Genomic DNA, 10,294 nt, shown 5'->3' with positions numbered 1-10,294 from the left:
TCCTCTCTACTGCCTCCTTCTAACCCAGGCGACATCAATCACTCTCTTTCTGCTCTTTGCTCTGGTCCCAGGGAAGCAGGTCCTTTCCCTCCTTTCCTTCCCAGGCTTGTGCACGCTGGGTCAGGCCCCGTCTCTCGGAGACTGCTCATCTTTACAGGTACCAGAGCAATGAGGAAGCAGGACTCAGGCCCCCGACTCCTAACTCCAGGTGAAGTCCACCCTGAGCTCAGGAGCAGAGCTGCCTCCATCGGGTGTGGAGAGACAGAGCCTCCTCCCCAGCCGTGCCTCCTCATCGGCCCACGGGAGCTGCTGTGACTGTGACCCCTGTACCTGGCTCTGTCGACCGGAATAGTCAGTGGGCAGCCAGCACACCTCTGGGTGCTCTGTATGAGTGGGATTTTCTCCTGATTAGACATTTTAAAAGATTGTCAACAAAAAGAACAAACTCTGTAAAATATTGGAGAGATTTATTTCGAGCCAAACGTGAGTGAACATGGCCCATGACACAGTCCTCAGGAGATCCGGAGAACGTGTGGCCCAGGTGGTCAGGGCAAAGCTAGGTTTTATACATTCTATAGGGCATAAGGCATCAATCAATACATTTAAGCCATACATCAGTTCAGACGGGAAAGGTGGCACACCAGGAAGCAGGGGCTTCCAGATCACAGGCAGATTCACAGATTTTCTGATTGGCAGTTGGTTGAAAAGTTCGTCTAAAGACCTGGAACCAATAGAAAGGAAATGTCTGGGTAGGATAAGGGGTTGTGGAGACCAAGGTCCTTACTATGCTGATGCAGCCTCCAGGTAGCAGGCTTAGAGAGAACCGATGGTAAATGTTTCTTATCAGACTTAAAATGTGCCGGAAACTTAGTGGAGTATTTCCTGGATGAGGAAAAAGGCCTGGAAAGGGAACAGGATTTTCTACAGAATATAGACTTTCCCCACAAGAGACAGCTTTGCAGGGACATTTCAAGATATGGCCAAGAAACATATTTAGGGTTAAAATATTTGGATTTTCTTCCCTATCTGTCATGTGAAGTTACGCCAGAGTAAGGTTGGAAAGAGCCGAGTTACACAGGGTTAGTAAGACCCCTCCAATGAGGCTTTGTGGTTTGTAGGGTGACCTCCCCAGGCCCCTTAGGTAGGAATTTGGGCAGGAGAAGAAAAAGGTCAGAGTTTAGTCCTCAAGGCACAGACTTATGTTCTTGACCCTCCTTCCATCTGGTGGTACATTCAGGCTAACGGAAAAATCCTACGTATTCCACGTTCGGTCCGTCCTCCCTCCTCCTGACTAAAGGGTTCTAGGTGTGTGTGGTGATACAGCTGGGATGGTTATTCCTTCCGGAAGCTTCGTCCTGTTTCTCCTCCTTCTAATGTCCAAATTCCTGCCTCACACACTGGGGTCTTTTGCTCTGTCATTCACACATTAACACAAGGCCTGGATGCAGAAGGCTGATTCCTGTTAGTGCCTGTGATGGCAGCAGTGGGCCATCTGGTGCGACCTGGACCCTGCCCTCACGCAGACTGCTGCGGGGCGTGTACAGGGAGGAGGTGGACAGCCCCCTCCCTCCACCCGCTGCCCTGGGGGCCGCCGGGATGGAGCTAGGCGGGGTCCTGTTCACCCACCGGCGGGGCAGCGGTGCAGTGGGGGAGTAGCTCCTCCGGCAGAAAGGGGCCTGATGAGGGCTGGGCCGCACTTCGGGGATCCGGGGCAGGAAGGGATAGTGACACCTGCTCAGGGGACCTGGCCAGCTGGGCACCCACTGTGCCCACCCCACAGAGGGTGCCGGGTTCCTGGGTCGCGGGAGGAGGCTCTGCGTGGGGGCTGCCCAGACCGTATCCTTGGAGTCCGCCTGGCGTCGGGGTGACCACCAAGCCTGCCATTCCTGACGGCGGGGCCTGAGGCCCACGATCCACTCTGCCCTGGGCCACCCCTGAGTACGGGGGCAACAGGGGGAGCTCGTGGTAATGTTGCCCCTGCCCTGGACGCTGGCCTGAGCCCAGCAAGGATCAGGAGCCCCTGCCTCAGGCTGCAAGGGGTCACAGTCGGGGCTGTGTGCTCCACGGAGTGGGTGGGAGCCAGGAGCAGGCAGCAGCACCGCCAATCTCTCCCGCGCGGCTGCAGCCGCCCAAGTTGGGGCGGTAGACACGAGCCTCTGTGTGCTCTTGGAGGGCTGAGGGTAGGCAGGAGCCGTGCGCTCCTGGGTGCTGTGGCACTCCGGGGTGCCGCCCAAACTGGGGCTGCTGACCTGACCTCCTAATCCAGGCAGGTAGGAGCCCCACCCTCCTGGACAGGGCTGCAGCCGCCCATGTTGCGGCTGCAGATCTGAGCCTCCCTTTGCTCTTGGGTGGGTGGGGGCAGGCAGGAGCCCTGCATGCTCCTAGGCACTGCTGAGCTCCCGGAAGCCGCCCGAACTGGGGCTGCAGACAGGGGCCTCCAGCTCCATGGCGCAGGAAGGAGCCCCCACCCTGCACACCCGCAGTCGCCCAAATCTGCCGCTGCAGCCTCTGGCATCCCTGCACTCCTGGGGGCCGGGAAGGCCACGCCTACCCTTGGGGGCTTGGAAGTGCCTCCTCCCGCTGCCTGGGTTCTCCCTACGATAAGCCCCTCTCTGATCTTGGTACAAAGTCAGGGCAAGCCCCAACACCATGAATGGCAGGGATGGGAGACCCAGGCAGTTTAGGTGGCCTGCTCAAGGACACACGCTGTGCACAGTGGCTGAGCCTGCTCCTGTCACGTCCCAGGAGACTTCAGAGTCCCGGGATCCCAGCTGTGCTGTGCTGCTCCTTCTGCTGTGGGCCCAAGGCATGGTTTATACCAGGACTCCTCCATGTTTGGGAAACCTTCACGGGGCACCGCTGCTGTTATTTCTCCTCCCTTTCTTAAGTTTAAGCAAAAAGTTCCATCCATGGGTAGCATTCTTTAGAATTTAGACTCGTCAATGATCAGCAAGAATTTAGACTTTGTCAATCTCAAGAAAATGATTATAAAATCCAGACAGTGTTCCAGGGTTATCTGACAAGCAAGAACACCAGTAACTTAGTTCATTAGATGCCTTCCAGCGACAGGATGCTACTTAGACAAGTTCCCCTGAAACTCAGGGCTGCAAGTCTCTAGATTGATTATCTGCAAATGCAGCCATCTGCTTCCTGCTGTGACACTTCATTCCTCTGCCCTGGCTGCACTGCAGACAGACGCTGGGGAGACCTCGCCTTCTCAGGGTGGCACTGTGTGGAAGCCAGGACTCACCCGGCTCTGTTCCCACAGGGTGGCAGTTTTTCATTTTAACAGAGTTACAGAATAATCTACAAGGATGTCACCCTGAGAGTTGTAATCTCCAGGAAAAGTTGTCATCCATGTGATTAGCGCAGCTTGCTGTGTATTGTTTTGATTTGGGCTTTGATTTTTAATTAATTCTAGTGAAAATCTTTTAATGAAAATCTTTGCTTCAAATTTGAAAAAGGTAGACAGCAACCTGCAACACACAGGCAGATGATCAATAAATAGTCCTTTCACTGAAGAGTGGTGTGAATTCGTTAGTTAAGACATACCTATTAGATATGTTTAAAAAATGTGTTTCAATGGAAAACTGTAACACATACTTCTGGGTTGTTCATTGTCTTTGAACTATTTTACAATTCTTTGCAAATTGCAGGTAACTGATGGAGATATATAGACAGAGATCGATCGATCGATCTATTTATCTATCTATCTATCTATCTATCTATCTATCTATCTATCTATCTTCTGCCCTGTCTAGTAGTGATTTTTACTGGCTTCTTTCTCCTGTAAAAAATTTGAAAATAAATAAATAAATAAGTTTTCTTTCCATTTGCAATTCATTTCAAAATTCCTTTACTCCATATAAATTTGTATTGTTTTCACTTTTCCTTTAAACTATTTCTAACATCTGCCTAGTTCCCTTCTATCATATGTGTAAAATAAAATCTTTAAGAGTTGTGTATTTTAATATCTTGGTGCAAGTCATTGTTTTACCTTTTTCTGAAAATTATCTTTCAGATAATATATAAAGAACATGCTGTACTGTTTAGATTTTTTTTTTAATTTTGCAAGCGACCAGAATTGTATTATTACCCAAGTCAATGTTCCTGAGCATTTGGTGAGCAGAATTTTTAAGGAAAACTTGGTGGGTGCGGGGGAAGCCAGTGAGCTGGGAGCGCTGATCGGTCAGGGATGAAATCACAGGGAGTCAAAGCTGTCTTCTTTCACCGAGTCAGATCCTGGATGGGGGCCACAAGTCAGATGAGCCAGTTTATCCATCTGGGTGGTGTCAGCTGATCCATCAACTGCAGGGTCTGCAAATATCTCAAGCACTGATCTTAGGGGCAGCTTAGGGAGGGTCAGAATCTTGTACTCTCCAGCTCCATGACTCCTCAACCATGATTTCTTATCTCGTGGTTATTGTTAGCCCTACAAAGGCAATTTAGTCTTCAGGCAAGAAGGAGGTCTGCTTTGGGAAAGGGCTGTTACCGTCTTTGATTTAAACTATAAACTAAGTTCCTCCCAAAGTTAATTCAGCCTCGGTCCAAGAATGGACAAGGGCAGCTTGCAGGTTAGAAGCAAGATGGAGTCGATCAAGTTAGATTTCTTTCACTGTCTCAGTCATAATTTTGCAAAGGTAGTTTCAATCCCTCCCTTTGTGTTTTATAACACCTTAATCTTGAGGTTAGCCTATGAAGATGGGAAAAGACTGCGGATCGCTCTGGCGTCTTCCTGCTGACAGAGGGCGTAGTGGGAATGGGAGTGAACCCCAAGGTGAGAGGAGTGAACCCCAAGGTGAGAGGAGTGAACCAATTTGCTGCTGTCTGGGCGACGCATGCAGGTCTGGCTGGGCTTCCAAACCTTGCATGGCAAAAGCATTAGTACCCTCGTCTATACTTTCAGTACAGTATTTAACTGAACAGTGTACCATAAGGTAAATAACCAGTCCTAGGATGAGCAGTACAATTCCCAGTTTTAAAAGCAATGATTAGAAAGCATGAGTTTGGGGACTTCTAACCCACAAAGAATTTAGGATTTAATCCAAACTGCAGAAAAAAACTCAATAACAGCTAACAACAGGTGTACTATAGCTTTCTTTTGAAATATAATTTTTCTCTCTTCAGTCCCCATTTTTATTAAAAACAAATCATGATAGAACGGATTTGTTTACAAAATCAACTTTAGTCTTCCTGTACTTGGCCTGATCATTTGCAGCAAGAATAATTATTTTTCACTTAGGCTCTTTTTAATGGGCTTTGATGGAATTCTGTTCCATGAGGAATCCCACATATGACTTTTTAAAAGCCGAGCCCAGCCATCGGTTTGTACCCTCAAATAACTATGAGTTGGGTAAATTCCTCTCCTCTTGAGGCCCAAAGGTAACTTGGGGTTATCTAAGTGACATTCATTACTTACCACAGGTCAGGAACCTTGTACAGGAACTGCATAGATGAGGTATGAGGTCAGATTCCCCAAGAGACTTATACCTGATTATAAACTGCCAAAGCAAGACGAAATGTCTGTGTATGATAGAAGTCTTAAGATAGCCACTATTAAAGCTACAATTGACTAGGAATTTTGTTTACTTCTGTGGCATACAACAATTTTGTATAAAAATTATAATTATTAATAACACTAAATTATATCAGAATTATAGGAGTTTCCCATAATTTTGAAACACATACTAATAACATATCTATACAGATACAGTCCAAAGACAACCAAACACTATTCACTCTTCTATTTGAAAGTTTTTTTCTCTATTCTAATGTCACAATCTCCAGGTTATTAATCAGAAATCTGCATTGAAGAGCACCTGTTAAATTTTATAGCTGATTATAAAACCATCTTTTAAAGAGGACTGGCCGGGCACAGTGGCTCACACCTGTAATCCCAGCACTTTGGGGGACCGAGGTGAGTGGATCACCTGAGGTGAGGAGTTCGAGACCAGCCTAGCCACCATGGTGAAACCCCGTCTCTACTAATAATACAAAAATTAGCCGAGTATGGTGGCACACACCTGTAATCCCAGCTGCTCAGGAGGCTGAGGCAGGAGAATCGCTTGAACCCGGGAGGCAGAGGTTGCAGTCAGCCGAGATCGTGTCATTGCACTCCAGCCTGGGCGACAAGAGTACAAGAGTGAAACTCCATCTCCAAAAAAAAAGAAAAAAAGAGGACCAAAATGAGACAACAATTGCCTGTGGATGACAAAACATTTTAGGGCAGCCACAGTTAAAGACACAATTGGCAAGGAAATTTGTTACCTCTGTGGCACACAGTCATTTAACATAATAATTATAATTATTACTGATAACATATACTAAGTCATATTAGAATTATAGGTGTTTTACATAATTTTGAAATATGTGTCAATAACATATTTGCACAAATATAGCCCAAAGAAAGCCAAACACCATGTCATATTTGACAATGCTTTCTGTATGATTTTTATACCAAATAAGCCAAATGTCATTTTTGGACTTTAAAGAACCTAATATCTAAAAGGTTAAAAAGAGACATAATTTATAATTTGGTTTTGGAACGTTTGTCAAATATCAAAGGTTTAAAACACTGAATATCACAAAATAGCATCCCAGGTCACCACAAGTCATCCCTTTGGCCAAAATGATAGCTCCAAAAATTTTAAAAAGGAAAAATCTTTACTCTGATAGAGGAGACTTAGCTTTCCAACAAGACCCAGTGAAGATAGCATGAGGCCAACTGAGTCTGTCTTTCTCCTCCCCTTTTTCCCTGCCACTTACCTAAAAGAGGAAAGAAAACCCTTTCATTATCCTTTAATCTTACATAAAAATCATCTTCAAAAGAGAAAACCAAATTTCATGTTTGCATTAGTGCGTCTTTAATGCTAAAGCTAGTTTTTAAATAACATTTTATATATCTGTCCAGTTTTAATTAGTTTGACCATAAGGTAAGATTTTCATGAACTTTTTAGAACCCTTTGCGATTTTCCATCAAACAGCAGATCAATTTTCTAAGCAAACCCTATTATTCGGACACGTGGGCCCAGACGCTGGCCCTCTATCAGTATGGTTTTAGTGTTTTAACTTATGGAGAAAAGCTAAATAATTTCTTTCAAATCTTAGCCAACTTGTTTATACCCACAGAATTTTTTTTTTTTTTACAAATCAACCCTTTACAAACCCCTTTCACCCTGAGTAAGCCTTCGGTTTTGTCCCATTACTGCTTTAGGTTAACACAATCTTTAAAACCCTCTGAACTAGACAAAATTACATTCCCTTTAACAGAAGCCATATTCCCATACCTTCTTATAATCTTTTATCAAAAACACATTCCCTACACACCGTGTATATAAAGCTGTTTCTCCAGTGGTCTCAATGTTACACTGTTAATTCTTAGCAGCTTTTATTTTTAGTGAAAACCCTGATGAGTAAGTGATTTTAATTATGTACTGGATGGAGCCCAGGACATCAGACAGAAGTGAAGATGAGCTCTGACTCTTTTCAGCATGGCCAGGGGCGTGGCTCTCCACAGCTCCCCAGGCCTCCTCTGTCATCTAATCCTCCAAAGTAGGTAAACTGAACAATTTTTCCAAAGGAAACAGTTTGACCTTAAAGCATTTAGCAAATCTGATATCTGACCTTAATTTAGACCAAATACCTACATTTTCAAGACATGTTATTTTACCAGTAATCTTTAAAACTGTCTTTATTTCCAAAAGATTACTAAAGCCATTTGAACAAAAAGGCATTAAAGATTTTTTCTGTCAAAATATTTCATTTGCCTGCTTATTTTTCTAAGCCAATTATCAGAGCTCTTCTACATACAAACATCACACACACAACACATATAAATACGCAGACAGAAATACAGAAGATTTAGCACTTGTAACGTTTTTCATTTGCCAGTTTTCTTAATTGGATTACTGACTTCAGGGTGGAGCCCTTGAAGGAACAGAGTCAGGAAAGCGTGCAATTCTTGGGCCAAATAAGCAGGAACAGGTGAAGGCAAAGACAGATCCCCAAAGTTAAGGGTGCCATTTTATACTGGATCCTGAATCCTCAAAAGGAGGAAAATCCTACAGGAGAAGAGACAGTGCAATGCTTCTACGCGCATTTCATGGCAAGGCCACCCAAAGCCAATCAGCCCATCCCCCACGGGAGCTTCATCTCTCAGCTGAGGGTGGGGACGTTTCCAAGTCTTCCAGGTGTCCACGAGCATTTGCTTCTCTGATCCAAGTGTGCAGTCAAGTATCCCTCCATAACTACTGCTAGCCATCCCCTAAAGTATTTCCTACCTTGTTATTACACACCAAAGCTCTCTCGTAATGTGAAGTAATTTCTTAAAACCCCAAGAACTCAAAACTGTCAGGTAACACAATGCAAAACAGAGCAGAGCTTTTGATTTTGAGAGGGATCTATCCGCTTTTAGTTCCTAGGGTTTCGTGAGGAAAACAGAGCTTTTTTCCAAAACAGGGTCTATGGTGCCTCCCGTTTTTTTCAAGGAGTACCAGGCTACCAGAAGAGGACCTCTCATGTATGCATTAAGATTAGCAAGACAAAAAAACTGAGAAAAATAATTAAGTCGACTGAGAAGAAAAAAACCTTTTTTCCAGAAAAACAAGATCCAAGAAGGGAACAACATAAATGCCTTTTAAATATACCTATAGCTTGTTTATCCACTTTTAGTCAAGCTGACTTTTAACCAGAGCGCTCTTAAAAATAGTCCTTTTACATTTCTTATTACCTGACTTTAGCCAGGCGGCCAATATTTCCGGCTTTTGAACTTTACCAAAGGTGACCTCCCAGGTGCTTCAAAGACATGGTAAGCAGTTTCTTTTTTACAAGATTTAGAATCTTCCCAAGGTAGTTCAGAGAAAGGAAAATTCAAGAGAAGAAATCAGAAACTCCCTGGGCGGGGGGGAAAAACAACTCAATAAATGGCAAAGTTACACAACTAACAAATCAGAAAGGAATAATTCCAGAAACCAAGAATTGAACCTAGGCCACCATCATCAAAAGGCAAAGCCTTAGCTACTGTGTTGTGGCATTGAGCAGTTTTTATTGCTTTTCCCAGAAGGGTCCTAGAGAAGCCAATTTCAAGCTTGCCAAGGCTTTTAACTGGTCAAGAAAATTTTTAGGGCTATGACATGAACTCTAAAATTCCTGTCCTCTAGATGGTGGAATCCAAGAGAAAGTGTCTGCACATGGTCACAAGGTTAAGCTCTTAAGGACACAAAACAAGACAGAGATATTTCATCTGGTATTGGTTTCAGGAACCCACAGCAAAATTTGTAACTGACCAGTCTGCTGGGCTGGCTTGTAATGCAGGTTATGGGGTCCCAAACCCACGTTCTAGCCTGTGCTATCCCTCTGTCCATTACAGAACACAGAAAGACAAATTCTCAGCACAAAGTACACCAGATTTGCTATAACCTAAGAGTAGTCTCACAAATCCCTTGTCTATTAACCAAACCCTTGCAGAGAGACAAATAGTGACGATTACCATTTACACAGACAGAGGAAGAGAGAGAGACCAGAAACTTGGCTGGTAAGAATTTCTTACCCTTTTTGCCGGCATACCAGGTTTCCGGGCTCCCTTTCTCTGCAGCTTCCAGAAGAATGGAGCAGCTCTGATGACCCTGCTCGCTAGTGCCATGGCTGTGGGGTTCAAACCACTTTACAAGAGAAAATCGCCCCTTTCTGTGTTATGGAACCACAGAAAAGATTCTTAATTTGCAAGATGCTGCCCAACAGGCTGCCTGGGGAACCCAATTAACATTTTCCATCCCAGCGAAATACACATAACGAAACAGACATGAATCACCTCATTCAGCACCCACTATCAGCCTGGCAAAGCCCGAACTTTCTCCCGTTGGTCTCTGTTGTCTTTGATCCACCCCAGGTGGGGTGGGATGACCTCCAAAGGGTAATTCACAATGGGGTCTCTGGGCAAGGCGAAGAGCACATAGTCACCCCGAGACAAGCCTGCTGAGCATTTTTCAGGGCTCACCGAATGTGACCAGACAAATAAGGAGGGTTCTCTGAGTTAGGCCTGCTGAACGTCCATCAGCAATTCCCTCTGAGATCCCCTCCACATATACAAACACACATAAAGACAAGATGAACACAGCGTCTTCCAAATCAGATCCCTAACCAAGAACTCCAAGATTGTCCCTTCCAAACTGTCCTTCTATTCTCCATCTGAGAAATCTCCTCGAAATCTTCCTGATTGAGGAGAAGTCTCCCAAACCAAGACTCTTTCTACTAGTTAGAAAGAGCCAACTGAGGCTGGGCTCAGTGGCTCGCGCCT

The 10,294-nt window shown here is 44.9% G+C and overlaps 1 long non-coding RNA gene across 3 annotated transcripts; it reads right to left on the bottom strand.

The window, feature by feature from the left end:
• Positions 1-450: 450 nt before the first annotated feature.
• LOC129534321 (uncharacterized) lies at positions 451-9,976 on the bottom strand. 3 transcript variants are annotated; one of them, XR_008680872.2, is made up of 4 exons: positions 9,565-9,976; positions 6,024-6,154; positions 5,420-5,501; positions 451-721 (listed from the first exon to the last, which is right to left on the bottom strand). It is a non-coding gene; the product is annotated as an uncharacterized lncRNA (long non-coding RNA). The 3 variants fall into 3 exon arrangements; XR_008680873.2 differs by having other exon boundaries at positions 456-721; positions 6,024-6,121; positions 9,565-9,784; XR_010134417.1 differs by lacking the exon at positions 451-721 and adding an exon at positions 3,866-4,432 and having other exon boundaries at positions 6,024-6,121.
• Positions 9,977-10,294: the final 318 nt, after the last annotated feature.

This window comes from Gorilla gorilla, chromosome 5, assembly GCF_029281585.2.
Source record: "Gorilla gorilla gorilla isolate KB3781 chromosome 5, NHGRI_mGorGor1-v2.1_pri, whole genome shotgun sequence".
NCBI classification, from domain to species: domain Eukaryota; kingdom Metazoa; phylum Chordata; class Mammalia; order Primates; family Hominidae; genus Gorilla; species Gorilla gorilla.
Note: the sequence above shows the minus strand (reverse complement) of the source record. Positions and strands in the feature narration are given on the sequence as shown.